The 23980-nt window shown below is 38.3% G+C and overlaps 1 long non-coding RNA gene across 1 annotated transcript in view; it reads left to right on the plus strand.

Moving 5' to 3' along the window:
• The first annotated feature begins 4940 nt into the window (after positions 1-4940).
• The window catches only part of LOC307197322, a 103843-nt gene continuing 84803 nt past the window's right edge, over positions 4941-23980 (plus strand). The window contains exon 1 of the long non-coding RNA XR_013831366.1: positions 4941-6260. This is a non-coding gene — a long non-coding RNA (uncharacterized lncRNA). The remainder of the gene's footprint in view (positions 6261-23980) is intronic.

A 23980-nucleotide genomic window follows, 5' to 3' on the forward strand; every position in this document is an offset into this window, starting at 1 on the left:
TGTGTCTTTATACCTGTCTTACCCTAGGTTCTTCATGACAATTTTTTTTCTTAAATTCCATATATATGTGTTAGCATACGGTATTTGTCTTTCTCTTTCTGACTTACTTCACTCTGTATGACAGACTCTAGGTCTATCCACCTCATTACAAATACCTCAATTTCGTTTCTTTTTATGGCTGAATAATATTCCATCGTATATATGTGCCACATCTTCTTTATCCATTCATCTGATGATGGACACTTAGGTTGTTTCCATCTCTGGGCTATTGTAAATAGAGCTGCAATGAACATTTGGGTATATGACTCTTTTTGAATTATGGTTTTCTAAGGGTATATGCCCAGTAGTGGGATTGCTGGGTCATATGGTAGTTCTATTTGTAGTTTTTTAAGGAACCTCCATACTGTTCTCCACAGTGGCTGTATCAGTTTACATTCCCACCAACAGTGCAAGAGGGTTTCATTTTCTCCACACCCTCTCCAGGATTTATTGTTTCTAGATTTTTTGATGATGGCCATTCTGACTGGTGTGAGATGATATCTCATTGTAGTTTTGATTTGCATTTCTCTAATGATTAATGATGTTGAGCATTCTTTCATGTGTTTGTTGGCAGTCTGTATATCTTCTTTGGAGAAATGTCTATTTAGGTCTTCTGCCCATTTTTGGATTGGGTTGTTTGGTTTTTTGTTATTGAGCTGCATGAGCTGCTTGTAAATTCTGGAGATTAATCCTTTGTCAGTTGCTTCATTTGCAAATATTTTCTCCCATTCTCAGGGTTGTCTTTTTGTCTTGTTTATGGTTTCCTTTGCTGTGCAAAAGCTTTGAAGTTTCATTAGGTCCCATTTGTTTATTTTTGTTTTTATTTCCATTTCTCTAGGAGGTGGGTCAAAAGGGATCTTGCTGTGATTTATGTCATAGAGTGTTCTGCCTATGTTTTCCTCTAAGAGTTTGATAGTTTCTGGCCTTACATTTAGGTCTTTAATCCATTTTGAGTTTATTTTTGTGTATGGTGTTAGGGAGTGATCTAATCTCATACTTTTACATGTACCTGTCCAGTTTTCCCAGCACGACTTATTGAAGAGGCTGTCCTTTCTCCACTGTACATTCCTGCCTCCTTTATCAAAGATAAGGTGACCATATGTGCGTGGGTTTATCTCTGGGCTTTCTATCCTGTTCCATTGATCTACAGTTCTGTTTTTGTGCCAGTACCATACTGTCTTGATTACTGTAGCTTTGTAGTATAGTTTGAAGTCAGGGAGCCTGATTCCTCCAGCTCCGTTTTTCGTTCTCAAGATTGCTTTGGCTATTTGGGGTCTTTTTTGTTTCCATACAAATTGTGAAAGGTTTTTCTCTAGTTCTGTGAAAAGTGCCAGTGGTAGTTTGATAGGGATTGCATTGAACCTGTAGATTGCTTTGGGTAGTAGAGTCATTTTCACAATGTTGATTCTTCCAATCCAAGAACATGGTATATCTCTCCATCTATTTGTATCATCTTTAATTCCTTTCATCAGTGTCTTATAATTTTCTGCATACAGGTCTTTTGTCTCTTTAGGTAGGTTTATTCCTAGATATTTTATTCTTTTTGTTGCAGTGGTAAATGGGAGTGTTTTCTTGATTTCTCTTTTGGATTTTTCACCATTAGTGTATAGGAATGCCAGAGATTTCTGTGCTTTGATTTTGTATCCTGCTACTTTACCAAATTCATTGATTAGCTCTAGTAGTTTTCTGGTAGCATCTTTAGGATTCTCTATGTATAGTATCATGTCATCTGCAAACAGTGACAGTTTTGCTTCTTCTTTTCCGATTTGGATTCCTTTTATTTCCTTTTCTTCTCTGATTGCTGTGGCGAAAACTTCCAAAATTTTGTTGAATAAGAGTGGTGAGAGTGGGCAACCTTGTCTTGTTCCTGATCTTAGTGGAAATGCTTTCAGTTTTTCACCATTGAGGATGATGTTGGCTGTGGGTTTGTCATATATGGCCTTTATTATGTTGAGGAAAGTTTCCTCTATGCCTACTTTCTGCAGAGTTTTTATCATAAATGGGTGTTGAATTTTGTCAAAAGCTTTCTATGCATCTATTGAGACGATCATATGGTTTTTCTCCTTCAATTTGTTAATATGGTGTATCACGTTGATTGATTTGCGTATATTGAAGATTCCTTGCATTCCTGGAATAAACCCCACTTGATCATGGTGTATGATCCGTTTAATGTGCTGTTGGATTCTGTTTGCTAGTATTATGTTGAGGATTTTTGCATCTATGTTCATCAGTGATATTGGCCTGTAGTTTTCTGTCTTTGTGACAACCTTGTCTGGCTTTGGCATCAGGGTGATGGTGGCCTCGTAGAATGAGTTTGGGAGTGTTCCTCCCTCTGCTATATTTTGGAAGAGTTTGAGAAGGACATGTATTAGCTCTTCTCTAAATGTTTGATAGAATTCGCCTGTGAAGCCATCTGGTCCTGGGCTTTTGTTTGTTGGAAGATTTTTAATCACAGTTTCAATTTCAGTGCTTGTGATTGGTCTGTTTATATTTTCTATTTCTTCCTGATTCAGTCTTGGCAGGTTGTGCATCTAAGAATTTGTCCATTTCTTTCAGGCTGTCTATTTTATTGGCATAGATTTGCTTGTAGTAACCGCTCATGATCTTTTGTATTTCTGCAGTGTCAGTTGTTACTTCTCCTTTTTCATTTCTATTGATTTGAGTCTTCTCCCCTTTCTTCTTGATGAGTCTGGCTAATGGTTTATCAATTTTGTTTATCTTCTCAAAGAACCAGGTTTTAGTTTTATTGATCTTTGCTATCGTTTCCTTCCTTTCTTTTTCATTTATTTCTGCTCTGATTTTTATGATTTCTTTCCTTCTGCTAACGTTGGGGATTTTTTGTTCTTCTTTCTCTAATTGCTTTAGGTGCAAGGTTAGGTTGTTTATTCAAGATGTTTCCTCTTTCATAAGGTAGGACTCTATTGCTATAAACTTCCCTCTTAGAACTGCTTTTGCTGCATCTCATAGATTTTGGGTCGTCGTGTCTCCATTGACATTTGTTTCTAGGTATTTTTTATTTCCTCTTTTATTTCTTCAGTGATCACTTCGTTATTAAGTAGTGTATTGTTTAGCCTCCATGTGTTTGTATTTTTTACAGATCTTTTCCTGTAATTGATAACTAGTCTCATAGCATTGTGGTCGGAAAAGATACTTGATACAATTTCAATTTTCTTAAGTTTACCAAGGCTTGATTTGTGACCCAAGATATGATCTATCCTGGAGAATGTTCCATGAGCACTTGAGAAAAATGTGTATTCTGTTGTTTTTGGATGGCGTGTCCTATAAATATCAATTAAGTCCATCTTGTTTAATATATAATTTAAAGCTTGTGTCTCCTTATTTATTTTCATTTTGGATGATCTGTCCATTTGTGAAAGTGGGGTGTTAAAGTTCCCTACTATGAATGTGTTACTGTTGATTTCCCCTTTTATGGCTGTTAGTATATGCCTTATGTATGTGCTCCTATGTTGGGTGCATAAATATTTACAATTGTTATATCTTCTTCTTGCATTGATCCCTTCATCATTATGTAGTGTCCTTCTTTGCCTCTCCTAATAGTCTTTATTTTAAAGTCTATTTTGTCTGATATGAGAATTGCTACTCCTGCTTTCCTTTGGTTTCCATTTGCATGAAATATCTTTTTCCATCCCCTCACTTTCAGTATGTATGTGTCCCTAGGTCTGAAGTGGGTCTCTTGTAGACAGCAAATATATAGGTCTTGTTTTTGTATGCATTCAGCCAATCTGTGTCTTTTGGTGGGAGCATTTAGTCTGTTTACATTTAAGGTAATTATCGATATGTATATTCCTATTCCCATTTTCTTAATTGTTTTGGGTTCGTTATTGTAGGTCTTTTCCTTCTCTTATGTTTCTTGGCTAGAGAAGTTCCTTTAGCAGTTGTTGTAAAGCTGGTTTGGTGGTGCTGAACTCTCTCAGCTTTTGCTTGTCTGTAAAGATTTTAATTTCTCCATCAAATCTGAATGAGATCCTTGCTGGGTAGAGTAATCTTGGTTGCAGGCTTTTCTCCTTCATCCCTTTAAATATGTCCTGCCACTCAATTCTGGCTTGCAGAGTTTCTGCTGAAAGATCAGCTGTTAACCTTATGGGGATTCTCTTGTGTGTTATTTGTTGTTTTTCCCTTGCTGCTTTTAATATGTTTTCTTTGTATTTAATTTTTGACAGTTTGATTAATATATGTCTTGGCGTATTTCTCCTTGGGTTTATCCTGCATGGGATTCTCTGTACTTCCTGGACTTGATTAACTATTTCCTTTCCAATATTAGGGAAGTTTTCAACTATAATCTCTTCAAATATTTTCTCAGTCCCTTTCTTTTTCTCTTCTTCTTCTGGAACCCCTATAATTCGAATGTTGGCGCATTTGATGTTGTCCCAGAGGTCTCTGAGACTGTGCTGAGTTCTTTTCATTCTTTTTTCTTTATTCTGCTCTGCAGTAGTTATTTCCACTATTTTATCTTCCAGGTCACTTATCCATTCTTCTGCCTCAGTTATTCTGCTATTGATCCCATCTAGAGTATTTTTCATTTCATTTATTGTGTTGTTCATCATTGTTTGTTTCATCTTTAGTTCTTCTAGGTCCTTGTTAAATGTTTCTTGCATTTTATCTATTCTATTTCCAAGATTTTGGATCATCTTTACTATCATTACTCAGTTCTTTTTCAGGTAGACTGCCTATTTCCTCTTCATTTGTTAGGTGTGGTGGGTTTTTATCTTGCTCCTTCATCTGCTGTTTGTTTTTCTGTCTTCTCATTTTGCTTATCTTACTGTGTTTGGGGTCTCCTTTTTGCAGGCTGCAGGTTCGTAGTTCCCATTGTTTTTTGTGTCTGTCCCCAGTGGCTAAGGTTGGTTCAGTGGGTTGTGTAGGCTTCCTGGTGGAGGAGACTAGTGCCTGTGTTCTGGTGGATGAGGCTGGATCTTGTCTTTCTGGTGGGAAGGTCCAAGTCTGGTGGTGTGTTTTGGGGTGTCTGTGGACTTATTATGATTTTAGGCAGCCTCTTTGCTAATGGGTGGGGTTGTGTTTCTGTCTTGCTAGTTGTTTGGCATAGGGTGTCCAGCACGGTAGCTTGCTGGTTGTTGAGTGAAGCTGGGTGCTGGTGTTGAGATGGAGGTCTCTGGGAGATTTTCACCGTTTGATATTATGTGGAGCTGGGAGGTCTCTTGTGGACCAGTGTCCTGAAGTTGGCTCTCCCTCCTCAGAGGCACAGCACTGACTCCTGGCTGCTGCATCAAGAGCCTTTCATGCACACGGCTCAGAATAAAAGGGAGAAAAAGTAGAAAGAAAGAATTAGTAGAAGTAGAAAGAGAGAAAGAAGAAGAAAGAAAGGAGGGAGGGAGGGAGGAAGGAAGGAAGGAAGGAGGGAAGAAAGAAAAAAGATAAAGTAAAATAAAGTAAGATAAAATATAATAAAGTTATTAAAATAAAAAAATTATTAAGAAAAAAAGAAAAAATTTAAAAAAACAAGCAAAAAATAACGGACAGATAGAACCCTAGGACAAATGGTGGAAGCAAAGCTATACAGACAAAATCTCACACAGAAGCATACACATACACACTCACAAAAAGAGGAAAAGGGGAAAAAATAATAAACCTTGCTCTCAAAGTCCACCTCCTTAATTTGGGATGATTCTTTGTCTATTCAGGTATTCCACAGATGCTGGGTACATCAAGTTGATTGTGGAGCTTTAATCCACTGCTTCTGAGGCTGCTGGGAGAGATTTCTCTTTCTCTTCTTTGTTCTCACAGCTCCCGGGGCTCAGCTTTGGATTTGGCCCCGCCTCTGCGTGTAGGTCGCTGGAGGGCGTCTGTTCTTCGCTCAGACAGGACGGGGTTAAAGGAGCCGCTGATTCGGGGGCTCTGACTCACGCAGGCCGCGGGGAGGAGGGAGGGGCACGGCGTGCGGGGCGGGCCTGCGGCGGCAGAGGCCGGCGTGACGTTGCACCAGCCTGAGGCGCGCCGTGCGTTCTGCCGGAGTAGTTGACCATGGATCCCGGGACCCTGGCAGTGGCGGGCGCACAGGCTCCGGGATGGGAGGTGTGGAGAGTGACCTGTGCTCGCACACAGGCTTCTTGGCGGCAGCAGCAGCAGCCTTAGCGTCTCCCGCCCGTCTCTGGGGTCCGCGCTGTTAGCCGCGGCTCGCGCCCGTCTCTGGAGCTCCTTTAAGCGGCGCTCTTAATCCCTCTCCTCGCGCACCAGGAAACAAAGAGGTAAGAAAAAGTCTCTTGCCTCTTCGGCAGCTCCAGACTTTTCCCCGGACTCCCTCCCGGCCAGCCGTGATGCACTAGCCCCTTCAGGCTGTGTTCACGCCGCCAACCCCAGTCCTCTCCCTGCGCTCCGACCGAAGCCCGAGCCTCAGCTCCCAGCCCCGCCCGCCCCGGCGGGTGAGCAGACAAGCCTCTCGGGCTGGTGAGTGCCGGTCGGCACCGATCCTCTGTGCAGGAATCTCTGCGCTTTGCCCTCCGCACCCCTGCGGCTGCGCTCTCCTCCGCGGCGTTGAAGCTCCCCCCTCCGCCACCCGCAGTCTCCGCCCGCGAAGAGGCTTCCTAGTGTGTGGAAACGGCTCCCTCCCACTGGTGCAGGTCCCGTCCCTATCCTTTGTCTCTGTTTTTTCTTTTTTCTTTTTCCCTACCCAGGTACTTGGGGGGGGGGGGGTTCTTGCCTTTTGGGAGGTCTGAGGTCTTCTGCCAGCGTCCAGTAGGTGTTCTGTAGGAGTTGTTCCACGTGTAGATGTATTTCTGGTGTATCTGTGGAGAGGAAGGTGATCTCCGCGTCTTACTCTTCCGCCATCTTCCCCGGAAGCCTCTGAGGCAGAGTTTTTCACCATTTTAGATTTACAGAAAAATTGAGACGATAACAGTTCCCCACGTAGCTCTACACAGAGTTTCCCTTATTGACATCATGCATTATTATGATACATTTATTAAAATTAACGAACCAGTATCAGTGCATAATTAACTAAAGTCCATAGTTTATTTGGCTTTTCTTAGTTTTTATCTACTGTCCTATTTCTGTTCCAGGACCCTATCAAGGACCCAACATTACATTTTGTTGTCCTGTCTCCTTAATTTCTTCTTCAGTGTGACCGTTTCTCAGACTTTCCTTGTTTTTGATGACCTTGACAGTTTTGAGGTCGGGTATATACCAGGAGCTGGTCAGGTATATTGTAGGGTGTTCCTCTATTGGAATTAGTCTCATGAATAGACTGAGCTTATGGGTTTGGGGAATGAAAAGCACAGAGGTATAAATGCTATTTTCATCACATCATATCAAGGCTATCGACTGTCAAAATACCTTATCGTTGTTAATATTGAGTTGGTCACGTGGCTGAGTTTCTCAGGTTTCTCTACTGCATAGCCCCCCACTCCCAGCCTCACCCCTTCTATACTGTGCTGTATTCTTTGGAAGGAAATCACTGTGCACAGCCTGCACATAAAGAGTAGAGAGTCGGGCTCCTCTTCCTGTTGGGTGGAAAACGAACGTGTATCATTTTGAATTCTTTGGCACGGGAATTCTCCACCAGTTGTTAATTTATTCAGTCATTTGTTTATCAATAAGTGCTTGTGGTTATTTATTTATATTTTGGGGGAGTCATAATCCGATGCAATTTTATTTATTTTGTTGCTTAAATTGTTCTTGTTTTGACTACTGAGAGCTCTTTCAGTTGACTCTTGTGCCCTTTGACATACTCCCATCCCCCATGGATGTGTGTTTGTGTGCATGTTTGGCCCTTTCTTACTTTCTGACTCTACAAGATGTTGCGAGTTCACGTTATATCTTTCCCATCTCAATCCTGGAATCGGCCATTTCTCCAAGGAGTTCTGGTTCCCATTTTTGGAGAACAGTATTATTAATCAGGATCTGGGAGCTGAATGTGCTTATTGCTACTGATGCATAATTTCTTTGTGATCATCTCACCTGACTGAGCAAGGATATATTTGTGTGTGTACTAACCCGTGAGTATCCATACCCATTTGTATCTGTAGCCATCGGTACCTATATTGAGTGAAACATGAGTTCCCACTGAGGTCTCCAACTCTGATGCATTACCACGTGGATCGTTCTAGCCTCCTCTCCTTGTTTATCTGTGAAGTCCTGCTCCAACAGTGAAAAATCTCTTCGTCCTTACATGTGTAATGCCAGTATGCATTAAACATACAGAATTGTCATAGCAGCATCAGAATTTTGAACCTGTATATCCCCTTGAAAATCACTTTATCAACTAGAAGACAGTGCTTGTACACAGTACATTTTGGCTTTAGTCTTACAGACTCCACCTATTTCCAAAGTTTCTAGGATGAGCGCCTCACTCCCATCCCTTGGCGTGAGGATGTTTCGTACATTTGTAATAGAGTTAGATTCTCTTGTCACAGTCCTTCCCAGGATGCCCTAACTGTCCAATGATTTTCTAACTTACATGCTTTTGGTTAAGTTCAGTAGATTTTGGCAAATGTATAATGCCATGTATCTACCATCACAGTGTCATACAGAATAGTATAAATTCCCTAAAAATCCCCTGTGGTTTACTTATTCGTCCTCCCTATCTCCCCACAGACCCCTAGCAACCACTAATCTTTCTACTGTCTCTATGATTTTGCCTTTTCTGGGATATCATATAATTGAAATCATACAGTATATATCCTTTCAAACTGTCCTATTTTATCTATCTATCTATATCTATCTATCTATCATCATCCTCCTCATATTTCTTCATGTTTTCCATGGCTTCATAGCATATGAATAATTGAAATGAACTATTTCAATTATAGTTTATTTATATAATAGAGTATGTTTTCATCTACAGTGGTTATCATGAGAATGTGTGGTGTTAGGAGGCACTTGGGTTTTTATTATTTTTAGTTATTTGTTTGTTTTGTTTCTGCTTTTGTTACTGAAGATGTGCAGTGCTAGAGTCACGGGCACCTGTAATTCAAGGATATGAATCAGGGAGTCTGCACATCACTCAAAAGAACATGCAGAATATATATGTATATATACAGACATGTATGCATGGGGTCTATGTCTTTATTTAATTCAAAGTTATCTTCTTCTAATATTTATGCTGAAATCACAGTCAAGCTATATTTGACAGTTGTGATAACAAGTTAAATGTCTTATACTCTCAAAAATCTATTATTGAATTAAAAATTTCTGGTATTGATCACTAGAAGAAAGAGCAGCTGCTTATGGTGATTTTGATCTCTGGTTGTTTCAACTTTAATGGTAAAAGCCTTGAATGTGTCCCATCATTGCTGAAATACACTTATAGAAATAAGTCTGTCTTGATTAACGACATGAAAAAGTCACCCATAAACACCCTTTAGTAACTGCAAATTATTGTCTATTACAATGTCCGGAAATGTAAGCTTCAGGGAAAGTGACAATTCTCCCAGAAATTGCATCCCTGGGAGGATGATTCAGCTGAGCCCAAGCTTTGATCTGAGCACTCCTGTGAATGATGTGCGAGATAGCAATTACGAGTGAGGAAGTAGGTCAGGTTGCCACTCTGAGAATAGGATTTTTCCACTAACTTCAGATACCTGGTGGATGAAAAAATTATTCTGGGCCCAACCTGCTTATCTTTACATTAATTTCATTCCTTTTCTTTTACAGAAGCACTGACATCTGGGCTCTAGTTAATAATATATCTTTTTAACAGTAAGTTAAACAGAAAGCTTCTTGATCCTAAGATTCGGAGGTGTTCAGAGAGGAGGCTGTTTCTACTAGTACAGGGGTTGCAACAGGTCCGATGCTGTGCACATGTCCCTGGGGGGCTACCAGGCCACTGTCAAAGCGATCTGGGGGCCTCTCCACAAGCTTTCACTTTGCATCCCTCCTGGGCATGATGCCGCTTATATTCTCCTTCATTCTCTGGCCCTTGTATATAAGCTTTCTTATTTCTGTAACTTGTAGTGGCTTTTTCTTCCTGATTTGCTCAGAGTGATGTCCTAAGATTAAAATTCTTTTTTTTCAAAATAGTTGAGGATTTATTTGCACATTTGTAGACTGTTATATTTGTGTATATATTTACTTTACCTAAGAGCAGAAAAAAAAGTAACACTCAAATTACACATTGAGTGCTTTTTTTTTTTTTCTTGAATTTGCACTCAGGTGAAAAAACTTAAAAATGCCATAGATTTTATGTTGTTTTATATGTAATGTAAACACTTCCCATGTAAATCAAAATTATAGAAGAGTAATCAAATATTCTTACCTGATACAGAGTAAATACCCCCTGGTGCATTTATGGTCATTACAAAGTGCATAAACCAAGTAGGATATAGAAATAAGTATCACTAATAGTTCACAATTCGTAGCCATCTGAATACATCTATTGCAAACTGTTTGCAAGGCAGAAAGTTTAAAAAATCGTATTTTTTGCTCTTATTCAGACATGGGTCTGGAAGAAAATCTTACCATGATTAATACTGATTTTGTCTTGAAATTTCTTTCATCTGTCCAAACAACACTCAAATTCAAGATTTAAACATACATGGCTCTACTGTTCAATTTGCATATTTAAGAAACAGTTAATTGAGGTTGCTACTTGGGTTTTTACTTAGCAGTTCTTGTGATCCAACCTGTCAAAGGAGAGTATGAGTCCCATCAACATGTTGAGAAAGATTTAATTTCCAGCTATCAGAGTTGCAATAGAATCTGTCCTTCAGCGTCTGTACTGAGCACGCCCTGCACGTGTTCTTTTGCTATTTGACAGTATTTGTCACTTTCGAGGCTGCCATCTCTAATGAGTCAACTAGACTTGCTCTTATCACTCAGAACTCATTTTACAAACAGGATAGGATGGAAGGTGAAAAAATTTTTTCCAGAAGTAACCAGAAAATTGTGCATTATTATCTATTTCTTTTGACCGTAGACGGGTACTTTTCCTTTACGTGCATGTAAAACTGGGGAAAAGTTACCACATCTTGATGGTCCTGTGGGTGGGGAGGTCGTCACAGCTTCACCTTCACCTCTCTTAGGGTTACTCTCAATACCTTTGGAGTAAAATACATTAAACTTTGTGATGTTCGTGTATTTAAAGATCAATTAATGCCTCACTCAGGGATAATATTCTGGACTTTGCAACTCTGAGGTTGGTGAATGTGGAAATGTCCAATTACAAGGTATTATTAAGCTATAGATTATTAAGTTTCTACTTCTCTATAATGCAAGAGTAACTGTAAAAAAAGCATTTGAGAAGTGGATCTTCTCTATTAATAATACATTTTTAAAGCCACTTCTGTATGCTATTAATTTCAGATTTCTTGACACAGCAATTCTATTATCGTGGTGTTTCTGATAGCTCTAGTTCATCTCTAGGAATATCCAGTTAGTATTCCAAAAATTAAAGATTCTTGACAGTCTACAGAAAATATTATTTACTAGAATTGAGACTGACATCTGACATTTTTAGCACGATATCTGCATTTCTGAGCAGTTATAGCTTTTACGATTTACGTTGGAAATAAACTGATCCGTCGGAAGTGGTGACACATCGGTAAGTAATCTGTCATGTAGAAAATTATATATAACTGCATGCTTTCTCAATATAGTGTTACTCAATTCCCAGAGTAAGTAAGAATACTGAGGCAACTTTATATTTCTCACTTAAATACATAGATTTACATGATTGATATAATCAATCATTGTTTCTCCTCTCTTGAAATAAAAATGTTAGGTAGCAAACTACTTAAAACACAAAAAGCAGTAGAATATTTCCCTTTTTTAATGTTATGAAATGGAGAGAAAAGTAATTTGTCCAGCACAGTATGAATAACAAACACAGAGGATATTAAAACTCTTAGTTTCATGTATGTTTTTAAGAAGCAAGTGTTGATGATTACCCTGTCTCTAAGAGAAAACTCAACTCATATATGGGTACGCCCTTTTCAATCTATCAATCGTGACTCTGCAATTCATTTTGTACTCTTGCAGTGTTTCAGGAAAATATTACTTCACTGAGAATAACAACTGCTAAAATTTAAGCTTCACGAATAGTTATCTTTGATTGGATAGCTCCCGTACACCTATACGCTCAAGATGGAGTAGCAGAACAATTAAAATCTTACAGACTTTGTAATGGATTACCAATCTGGTTGATTTCTTTGTGGTTGCATAAATTGTGATGGGTATCACCTGTATCCTAGTTTCTCAGAAATATCATTTATGTGGGCAGAAATCTATAAGAAAAATGACTAACCTTTGGGAAAAAATGTTTTAAGGTATGGTTACAATTTTATGCACACATCAGGTCTCATAGACCTAATACGTGGATATCTATGTTAAAGCATTACCAAGGGCATGAGATCTGGAATCAGAATCCCAGCTCCTCCATTAAGAGATGTGACCTTAAACTAGTTACTTGTACTTTCTGTATCTCTGTTTCCTATTTTATAAAAGGGGGCAAATGATAGTATCTATCTCACAGGGTTGTTGGGAAGATTCAATGACTTAATAAACGTACAACATTTTGAAGAATGATTGGCACATAGGTGTTTTGTAATTGCTAATTACCATGATCTCATTTAACTTTGTCAAAACCCTATGAGTTAGTCATTACACTTCTCCATTTTTTGAGATGAAAACCTCCTGAGATTTAGCAATTTTAATTAAGTTGCTCAAGGTCACACATCTTGTAAGTATTTTAGCCTGAGTTATACCCCAGACTTTATGATCAAAGTCCATGGATTTTATTTCTACGCTATCCTTTCTCAATCCATGTGCATTTCTCGTCTCCCTTTTCATTATCCTCATGTTTCTCTAAAATTTCCACCACTGATAACATTATGGCACAGATCAGAACTTACCTATATACTGCTTTATAAACACTAATTCCCATGTGTTTTAATTTTATTTGTCTGATCGATTAGAATCTCATCAAAGAAATGGACTATGCCTTAAATAATAAGATTCCTCCAGAGTCTGTACTATTGTTCTGAGGGAGTATTAGCTGCTTAATAAATATGATTTGATTGGAGCAGTTCTGGAAGGACATGCTAAAAAATGTGCACAAATTCAATTACAAATTTCTGTGGAAATTTTCTGAAATGTTGGCAATATATTCAGCAAAATATTTTCCCTCAATCAGCAGTCATACCGTTCCTGAAAGTTCTTGATGCATAGGTTAAAGGTTGAATAGAGGATTCCTGCATAGTGCTAACAAGAGGAAAATGTCCACCGGGCCAAAGAAAAAGCATGTGGATAGTTCCACCTGACCAAAAGGCACGTGTAATAATTTAACTGCGCAGTACAAATGGCATTCAAAATCTGCATTCTCTTTAGTTGCCAAGTCTAAACTGGCCTCACAAAATTAGAGTTACTTGTAGTGATTCTGAATTATAAAAAATGTAGTCTGCAAAGAACATCTGTGGTCTAACCTCTAGTATAATAAATGTGGAATATGTTTATTTAGGGTAATCTAGAATAAAATGTAATTGCTTGAGTTAGTGAGCTGTGAGCTTGCATATAAAAGGGATAGGCATTTACCTGGTCTCAGGCAGCTGAATACTTATTAAATCATATTTTGCATTATAGTGGCAATAAATCAAAGACTGGTGGGACTCAAGCGTCACGTGTAAATGGCTTAGTGGCCGTAACCTATAACTCGATCCCTTTCTTAAACTTTGGGTAGGTGTCTATATTCAACAACACTTGTAACGACTGTGATGAATGCCAGGGTAAGAGAAAATGGAAATGTAACTTGAACAGCGATGTTTCTAATAGCACATGCTGTATCTTCTTTATAAGAAATATTTTAATAAGGCTATGCACAAATATAATTGTGATAAAATATGATTACTAACATATATGCTTCTTCTGCATTAATTTATATACATACATTAAACATGATCTATTTCCCAAAGCTCCCTTTTGCAGATAGATAAGATATTGAAGTTTATGTAAACAATGTCATTTATGTTTCAGCTTGAAAATAAAAGAAATTTTAAAAAGCTATGATCTGGGGGCTTCCCTGGTGGCGCAGTGGTTGAGAGCCCGCCTGCCGATGCAGGGGACACGGGTTCGTGCCCCGGTCCGGGAAGATCCCACATGCCGCGGAGCGGCTGGGCCCGTGAGCCATGGCCGCTGAGCCTGCGCGTCCGGAGCCTGTGCTCTGCAACGGGAGAGGCCACAGCAGGGAGAGGCCCGCGTACAGAAAAAAAAAAAAAAAGCTATGATCTGAATTATAGTGTGTGTTCACTCACTACAATGTGTAAAGCTCTTAACTGATAAAGTACTTTTTTCTCCACCAACAAGGTTTAATGTTATAAAATACTTCCAATACTGAACTACCTCTTACAAAAGAGACAGTAAATCTCACTAACCAGAATTTTACAACACTACATTCAGCCATTAGCAGTGTTTTATGGGCTAGTAAAATGTTTAAAATGGACTCCAATAGCCAAACGTGGTCCGTAGGAAGACACATTCTTTTCTTACCTAAATTTTAGCACTTCTCCCTTGAAACAAAAATCATATATTACATAATCATTTTTTAATAATACACTATTCTGTGACACAGCCTCTTCAGATATGTTGTAATATATACTTCTAACAATTTTGAGGTTACTGTATTAAGGTAATTTAGTGACTAGATTTTTTTTGAAATTTATTTTAGTAATTTATTTTTGGCTGAGTTGGGTCTTTGCTGCTGCGCGCGGGCTTTCTCCAGTTGTGGCGAGCGGGGGCCACTCCTCGTTGTGGTGCACAGACCTCTCATTGCGGTGGCCTCTCTTGTTGCGGAGCACGGGCTCTAAGCACGTGGGCTCAGTAGTTGTGGCGCGCAGGCTCAGTAGTTGTGGCTCGTGGGCTCCAGAGTGCAGGCTCAGTAGTTGTGGCACACAGGCTTTGTTGCTCCGCGGCATGTGGGATCTTCCCGGACCAGGGGTCGAACCTGTGTCCCTTGCATTGGCAGACGGACTCTCAACCACTGCACCACCAGGGAAGCCCTAGTGCCTAGATTTGACAGTACAAATTTGTTTGACTAGAGATCAGTGTTTAATTTAACTTGCTATGTAAATATGAATTGCAATTTCATTGAAAATACTTATTCATTGGTGCCATGACTATCAAAAAAAGGAAGTTATGGTGGCAAATGAGAATGACAAATTATTAAAATAGAAATTTTAAAAAGAGCAACAATAAATAAGAGAGAAGCTTCGCAAACATTCTGACTTGAAAAAAGGTCAAAGTTGAAAAGGGTAAGATTAAGATGGTATTTGGACAGGGGATATAGAAATATCTAAGTCCATTTTTTCTGTAGCTCAATGTTAGGTTGTATTTTTTAATGAGTTTTTTTTACATCAAACTTACATCACATGTGAACTCTCCCACTCTCACCTTGCGTGAAACCACTGGCTTTTATGTTCTTCACGAACAGGTTGTAAAATCTTCCCATGAAAGATGTATGCTGCTCATCGTTGCTCTTCCCAAGCCACATAAAGACGATGGCTTTCCATCATAGCACGGAAACTCTATATCACCCCCTAGTTCAGCCTCTGAACCTACCCACCTGGCAGACTTCTCGTCGTCTCCTGTATCCTGAATCTTTTCTAAGAAGGTCTCTCTCTGTTCCACCTTAACGGAATCCTCTCTTTCCCTGCGGATATCAAATTTCCTCTACCTCTTTAAAATCTCGTTGTATGTCCCATGTTCCTGAGGGTCACTGTCCTTTTTAGTTCACATTTTTAAAAATCAAGCTTTATTGGAGTATAACTGCGGTTCACACTTTTGATTCCATATTATCGTCACTTTACCACCTTATAAAAAGGCATAATGATCCTACAACGGGGCAGAAATTACTTTTCTACTGCTACCGTAACCAGGTACCACAAATTTAGCAGTGTAAAACAATACCCATTAATTATCTCATAATTCTGGAGGTCAGGAGTACCAGAGGTCTGGTGAGCTCAGCTGAGTACTCTGCTTAGGGTATCAGAAGGCCCAAATCAGGGGTCCATTGGCCCGGGCTCTCATTTGGAGGCCTGGGGAGAATCTGTTTCCAGCATCATTCAGCTAATAGAATCTAGTTCCTTGGTTATGAGGTCCCCATTTATATGCTGGCTGTCAGCATAGTGTCACCCTCCGATCCTAAAGACTGCCCACACTCCTTGACATGTAGCCTCCTCCTTCTTCAAAGTTGGTGATGGTGTATGGAATCCCCCTTGAGCTTTGAATTTCTCAGAGCCTTCCATTTTTAAGGGCTCATGTGATTACTGGGGCCCACCTGGAAAATCCTTGAAGTCCACTGATGTGTACCTTTAACCACCTACACAAAGTCTCTTTTGCCATATAAGGTAAAATATTCATAATTCTGTGGATTGGATAAGGGGTCGATTTGCCATATGCCTGTGACCATTCTCATTCACTAACTTTTTCATTGTTTTCACTCATTAATTCAAGACTTTGGCACCCATATCACACTCTGCTTTGCCAAGTCTGGGTGATTTCAAGGTCCAGGAGAATGCTATCTCTGTACCTCGGGAAATCTATGCACCTGCCTCTTAATTTTGCTGTGAACCTAAATCTTCTCAAAAAATTAAAGTTTTTATGAAAAATATGATTAAGAGGAGTAAATTGTCTAATCCCATCTGTATAGATAGGATTACAAGTGATACCTAAAGTTTTGCTTTGTTTGTTTGGTTTACTAACATTCATTTAAAAATATAAAAAAGGGACTTCCCTGGTGGCGCAGTGGTTAAGAATCCGCCTGCCAATGCAGGGGACACGGGTTCGATCCCTGGTCTGGGAAGATCCCACATGCCATGGAGCAACTAAGCCCATGTACCACAACTACTGAGCCTGTGCTCTAGAGCCCACGAGCCACAACTGCTGAGCCCACATGCCACGACTAATGAAGCCTGTGTGCCTAGAGCCCATGCTCTGCAACAAGAGAAGCCACCGCAGCAAAGGATAGCCCCTGCTAGCCGCAACTAGAGAAAGCCCGCACACAGCAACGAAGACCCAACGCAGCCAAAAAAAAGGATAAATAAATAAATAAATACACATTTATTAAAAAAATTTTTTAAGAAGTCTACAAGAATTTACAATTAGAACATAAATATAAATTGAAAACTTTCATTTAGAATATTGTGGTGTAAAAACCAAATGGAATAAGAGGGGAAAAGTCTTGACCAAGGTATCAGAATATATTAAAAACAAACCAAAAAACAAAAACCTGCTCTTGAGAGGTAAGCACTTTAGCTCAGGAATATCCAGCAAATCTCTTGCTCATTTATTTTCAAGGTCCTGGGCTGATGGGATAAGTAACTTTCATGTCTGGGTAACAGTAGCTGGAAACAACAGCATGTCAGGGGATTTTAAAATGCCTGCCTATTGTACATAAACCTCCCTGCTCAAGTTGCCTCTGTTTTCTTTAAAAGAAAGGAATAAAAATCTCAATATCTTTCACCAAACTAAAATAAGAGAATAGTGACTTATATATGAAATTTTTCATTCACTTCCATCACATCCCTCCTTTTGTAAAACGTTTGAGGAATGAGCATGTGTTTCAGAATTCTCACTTTAGGACTGTTCACTCACAGGGTTTTACTTAAAATTAGATTTGGATCCATCTGGTACTGCAGAAGTAAAAGATCTTCTCTTCAGTTGCAAGGGAAAACACATTGATCATATGCTTCTACCCTGCTGGAAAGCCGAATGTTTTTCCCTTTTATTAAGTAGGAACGCAATGAGCAGGACCATCAGGGCACAACTTACGGTCGTGAACCACAGGACTTGGCAACTGTAGCCCCTCATGGATTTTGGAGCACTTATGCTCCCTGGATAAATGAAAACGGAAAACTATCTAACTTGCCAATTGGTACACCAAATACCCATAAAATGCTACCCCAAGGGTGGTCATGCCTTAAGGCCCGTATGCTCCAGCATCTGTTGTAGCTTATCTTCCAACCTCCAGGGTAAACATAGCAACTTGTTACTTGGGTCACATGAGCAAGTTGTCAAACTTTTCCTCTGCCTTAGTATTTCACAAAACTAAAGAAACAAAACAGATGAAAGAGAAAATGGAAAGGCCTAAAGAGAACATTATCATCCTTACCCTGGTATCACTAACTGGGAGGAGGACATTACTCAGCTTGAGAAAGAATGCTCCACTTTGCAAGTGGAAGTTTTGCATCAGCTGATGTAGGAAACAGTGTGGCTTTAATATAATTTTTCTAATTAACCATAGGGAAGATATTTGATTAATAAATTAGAAGAATGGTGGAGGGAAAATGTCTGAGGGAGGAATTAAGAAGATACACATTGGTGTGTTTTGCTTTCTTCTAAGTGTTTCCATTGCGGGGTAGGTCATAAAAATTTTATTCCCTAGTTTTCCCAGAGTAAAGTTTCTCTCTCCTCTTAACCTTACGATAGCACTAATATCAGATTTCATGACAACTTTCCAGGAAGGGACTGTTGGTGACAGGGTTTTGTCTCTTCTCATTGACATAAAGCATGGAAAATTTCCAATACAGTCCATATACTTACGGCACATAGCATTCTGGTAGCACACATCTTAGAATATAAAGGGGAATACGAGTTCATGAACTCTCCAAACACTGGGTCTGGACAAAGAAGACAGACAGGATAGCAAGTTAAGTGTATCTACAGCAGTTGTGAAAATGTGTCTACAGGATGCTACAGGTCTGGTGGCCAGGTGCTTCCAGCATCCATTTGCCAGGCATCCCGCCGCTATTTTTATTGCCTCATTTGGCAATTTCCTCCCATCTTCTGCAGCTCTTTCCTCCCTGATTTCCGTGACACTGGGCTCTCCTAGCCCTTTCTGACCCTTTCAGACACTCCCTCTGTCCTTTATGCCGTATCCTCGTCTCCCTCCCACCCTGTGGACGTTGGTGTTCTCTGTAGATGACTCATTTTGGTCCTTTAGATTCTTTCATTCATTCACGAGTGGACTTCAGGGTGCCTTAAGCCCCCCACGTCTGACTGGTGTAAAATGGAACTCACTCTTTGCTCTGTCCTTTCTCACTCAACCCAGACTTACTCCTTCTGGCGGGAGAAATTCATAGTGGCCCCTTCGTCAAGCCGATTGTTGACATTGAAAACATTGGCACCATCCTAGACTTTTCCTCCTCACTTGTCTCCCCTGAATGGATGATTACAAAGTTGTGCTACGTCTACATCCTGCATATTTCTGAGCACCATGCCCTCCTCTTCAACTTCATTGCTCCTGCCTAAGACCAGTTCTTCTCTTATTAGGCTCTTCCATCCGACACCCCTGCCGCTAATATATATTCATAATCCTTGACATTTAAGTAATGTTTGTTAAATACAGATGGACTCATCCAGCCACTCTTTCTGTAATTTTTATTACATCCTATTGTTTTTGAGTTAGATTCCAATGTTCTCAGTGTGAGCTCTGTGGGGTCTTTGTCATCTGCCCCTATCCAATAGTAATAATTATCTACTACTGTATAAAATCTTACACCAAAGATCAGCAGATTAAAGCAACAGACCTGCTCCCAGTTTCTGTGGCAAGAATCCAGTCACAGCTCAGCTGGTGCCTCTGGCACCACAAAGTTGCAGTCAAGTTGCTACCAGCGCGGAGTCATCTTAGAGAGCTCAGATCCTCACCAGCTCTTGAGCAGATACCAATAGTTTCTGCCACTCACAAAACGACAGCTTCTTCCCTGAGAATTAAGGCTCTAAGAAGGAACGAGAAAGGACAAGCAAGATGGAAGTCAGGGTATGTTTGGATCCCGATCTCAGGAATGACACACACTGTCACTTTTGCCATATTCTGCCTGTTAGAGAAGAGTCACTAGGTCTAACCACCATAAGGAGGAGGGGGTCAAAAAGGCATTAACAGCAGCAGGGTTATCTTAGAGGCCATCCGCCATGTTCACAGCCTGGCATGATCTCTTTGAACTCCCTCTGTTCCCTGGCTTCTGTACATAGATATTTAAACATACTCCATCGTTTTTCTCGAATCTGCGTTTGTACATACTGTTTCTTTTTTTCTGAAACATGTTTCCTTCCCTAGACAGATTGAGCAACACACATTTACACTTCAAATTCAGTGCAAGATCCTCCGTAAGATGTTCCCTGAACTCATTGTATGTCTGCTGCTCCTTTGTGCTCCTCTGTTACTGTATGTGTTACACTATACTGAATTGTTTAGTTTATACGTTTTCCATTAGACTGTGAGGTCCTCGAAAATGTGGGCTCTGTTACGTTCAGTGCTCCTTGAATAAACATCAATAAATTATAAAATCAACTGAATAGTGTAATGGACCACCCTAGCTATGCTATCATTTTCATGGTTTTTTGTATCCAGTTTATGTTGTATCATTGTAATATAGTCAATTCTATGAGAATAAGACATACACAAGTGAAAAGATAAATTCAGTAAATTATTACTACCTTTTATGTCTTGTGTTGATTATTGGGCAAAAAATACAGTGTGAATCATGGTCTCTTCAAGGAGCTCAGCTTTATCATGTTTAGTTATGCCTGTTGGATGAGTCTCCGAATTTTTCAGCCTTATAGCAACAATATTGATACCTACTTCAGAGAGCTGCTGTAAGCATTTTTAGTCCTCTTCTTAATATAATATTCTTCAGTGTTATTTTAGATAATCAATCATTGTACTGTGAAGTATCCTATAAATCTTCTTCAACCCATTTTATTCTCTTCTGCTGAATGCAAAATTAAATGTGGTATGATTTTCAGCAATTAAAGGAGTGTAAAAATGAGAATATTATTTTCCCTGACACAATAAACAGATTTATTTGTGTGGCATAGTAGTGGTAAAAAAATGTGATTAAAGATAACATGATTTAATATAATAAAATACTTAAAAATGTAATAAAATGTAATTTAACTTACCGCTTGGCTCAAAAATGACAAATAGTTTCTTAGTAATTTCTATTTAAAGTAATGATTTAAAAATTTTTAGACATTTCAGAGACAAATAATTGAGTATACAATCATTTATTTAGTGGTTTATTTATAGAGCAGGATGTAAATGATATCAGTGATCTTGACATTGAAAAAGTAAAGTTATAAAGAGGAAAATATTGGGGTGGGCAGTGTTAGAAAGATGTAGTAAGTCATAGTATCTTTATTTGACACAGTGGGGAGACAAGAAATAACTAAAGCTGAAAGTGACATGGAAGATCGTGCATCCAATTTAAAAACAAACTTAGATGAGTGTAAAATAATAATAGTACCCACTGGGGGAAAGGAATGAGGGAAGGTAGAAATCATTTGAATGAGCCAAATGCTAATCTTTCAACGACAGCCATCAGTAGATGTTGTATAAAGCTGAAAAGCAAGTGACATTGTAAAGAATATGTAAAGTCGTGGCAGTTACTACCCAGAACCACCAAACATCAAAAACATTATACTTGGCAGCTCCTGCAGACAGAAGTGAGGGTGCTCAAGAATAGAGCAGATGCCCTGTAGTCCATTCTCGAGCTTTTAATTGTTTATACTGTGCTCTGATGAAATGAGTGAAAGATAGCACCCCTCACGATCCAAAATTGACTGTCTCCATTCTAATATTTCTTTCTACTCACCTGGGGTATAAAAAAGTCAGCCCTTTTCTTGGAAGACACAAAAACAGCGATTCTTCAAGATAAGCATTTCTATCTGTACATTATGACATCAGTTAAGAAAAAAAATCTGAGTGGATTGAAATCGATAAGTTACTTAACCTTTTTGAGCTTGTGTGCTTATGTAAATTGCAGTTAATATCGATTGCACAGGGTACTGTAAAGATTAATTGAGATAATTTAAATAAACTGCCCTTACATAATAACCATTCACAAAACACCAGTTTTCTGATATTCTTGCTTCACTGATTGATTTTGAGAAGGTAAGTTAGATCAGCTATGATGTGAGTGTAGTAAGGTTAGAAGATGTCAAGTCCATTGATAGCTGAGAGTCATCAGCTATTTTATGATTAGGATGATACACACTGCTAATCCTTATTTAATATAAAATTCCCTCAAAATTTGATAATAATTTTAACTAGGTCACCCTCACAGATACAATGTTCCTCTTTTTATTGTGTGTGTGTATATATATATATATATATATATACATATATATTTTTTTTATTTTAATTTTTTTCCATTGACTAGCTTGAATTTTTTAGAGTAGCTGATGTAGATCAGCGTTTGGTGACTTCTCCTTACCACAAATCAAATTGCATCTTTACCACTTTCACTGATGTGACACTCTTTAAGGGTGTTCGCATCTCTGTTAGGTGAATGAACAAGATGTTTTTCTGAATTTAGTAAAAATTAACTCCTTTGAGGCTATGAACCTCTTTTTAGCATATTTGCCAGAAAGCATTTAATTTAGCATTTAATTTAGCATATTTGCCAGAAAGCTAATACTTACATACTATATATTATTATATGGTACTCAACAAACTGTAATAATATATAGTATAATAATATATAGTATTAATAATATATAGTATATATAGTATATTAATATATAGTATTATATTTAGTATAGTATAGTATAATAATAGTATTATAGTATTGTATAGTATAATATATGTTATAGTATAATATATAGTATATATATTATATAGTATAATATATATTATAGTATAATATATAGTATAATAATACTATATATTAATATACTATATATACTATAATAGTATAGTATATATAGTATATTAATATATAGTATTATATTTAGTATAGTATAGTATAGTATAATAATATATAGCATTAATAATATATAGTATATATAGTATATTATAATATATTAATAATATATAGTATGTAATATATTACATACTATATATTATTATATGGTACTCAACAAAATATACTTCTTTTGTGACTCTGTACATTTTTAACTACACAGCTTCATTCAGCCTTATCCCCTCATTAAATTTCAGTTAGGATTTTATGTACTAATAAACAGGATCATTAGTATCTATTTTATCAGAGCGTTGCCCAGAATACTTCCATGTAATGTAAGGAATCCAAATATATTCTTTATGTTAAAATGCATAATAAACATTCAATCCTTATTACTCAGTGTTAACTGTAGGGGTGAAAAGTAGTGTATGCCGTGGTTAGAGTTATTCAAATGAAGATATTACAGCGCCTGTTACATTTTATTATTTGTATTTCACACATACAAATGTTTCAGTGCTGAAGCAATTAAGTGGTAGAGCTGGGCTATCATGTCTTTGTAGAAAGTTTTAGACATCCTAGTTGATCAAAACTGTAAGAAAATAAAAACAGATACACATAATCACTGACAACCATGCAAAACTTAATTTGACTGAATTTTATGGACTCATTCTTATACACCTATGTCATGTAATAAATGGTGCAAATACAAGTGTTTTCACCCCACTTGTGACTTATCTTTTCCTTCTTTTAACAGTGTATTTAAAAGAGTAAAAGACTTTAAATTAAGTCAATGTAGTTGTATTTATCTCCAAATATATTCAGCTTTTCAAGTGTAGGCATGGATGAAGCAAATTTGGTTTTTACCAGATATGTGGTTTTGCCCCAGAGTAAGATGAGGGTAGGATAAGGCAGCAGGGTTGGTGGCATATGCACTGTAATGATTACAATGCTTGACCTTGAAATTGAAGGAGGCTAAAGAGGAGCAAAAGTATATAGATGGGGGTGAGGGATGATCCAGAGGTGGTAGGATAAGTGATTGTGGATTCTGGTTGGGATGCGGGGTTTTGGGAATCAGAGTATTAGAAGGCATGAGCTGGAAAAATAGGAGGTTGTGGTTGGAAGGAGGGTATTTGAAATGATCGTTTTGATAGGGTGCTTAGTTTTTTTTTAATGTTTTATTTATTTTTATTTTATTTATTTATTTTTGGCCACGTTGGGTCTTTGTTGCTGCGCGTGGGCTTTCTCTAGTTGCGGCAAGCGGGGGCTACTCTTTGTTGCAGTGCGCGGGCTTCTCGTTGCAGTGG

This window comes from Stenella coeruleoalba (genome assembly GCF_951394435.1).
Source record: "Stenella coeruleoalba genome assembly, chromosome: 14".
Taxonomy (NCBI): Eukaryota; Metazoa; Chordata; class Mammalia; order Artiodactyla; family Delphinidae; genus Stenella; species Stenella coeruleoalba.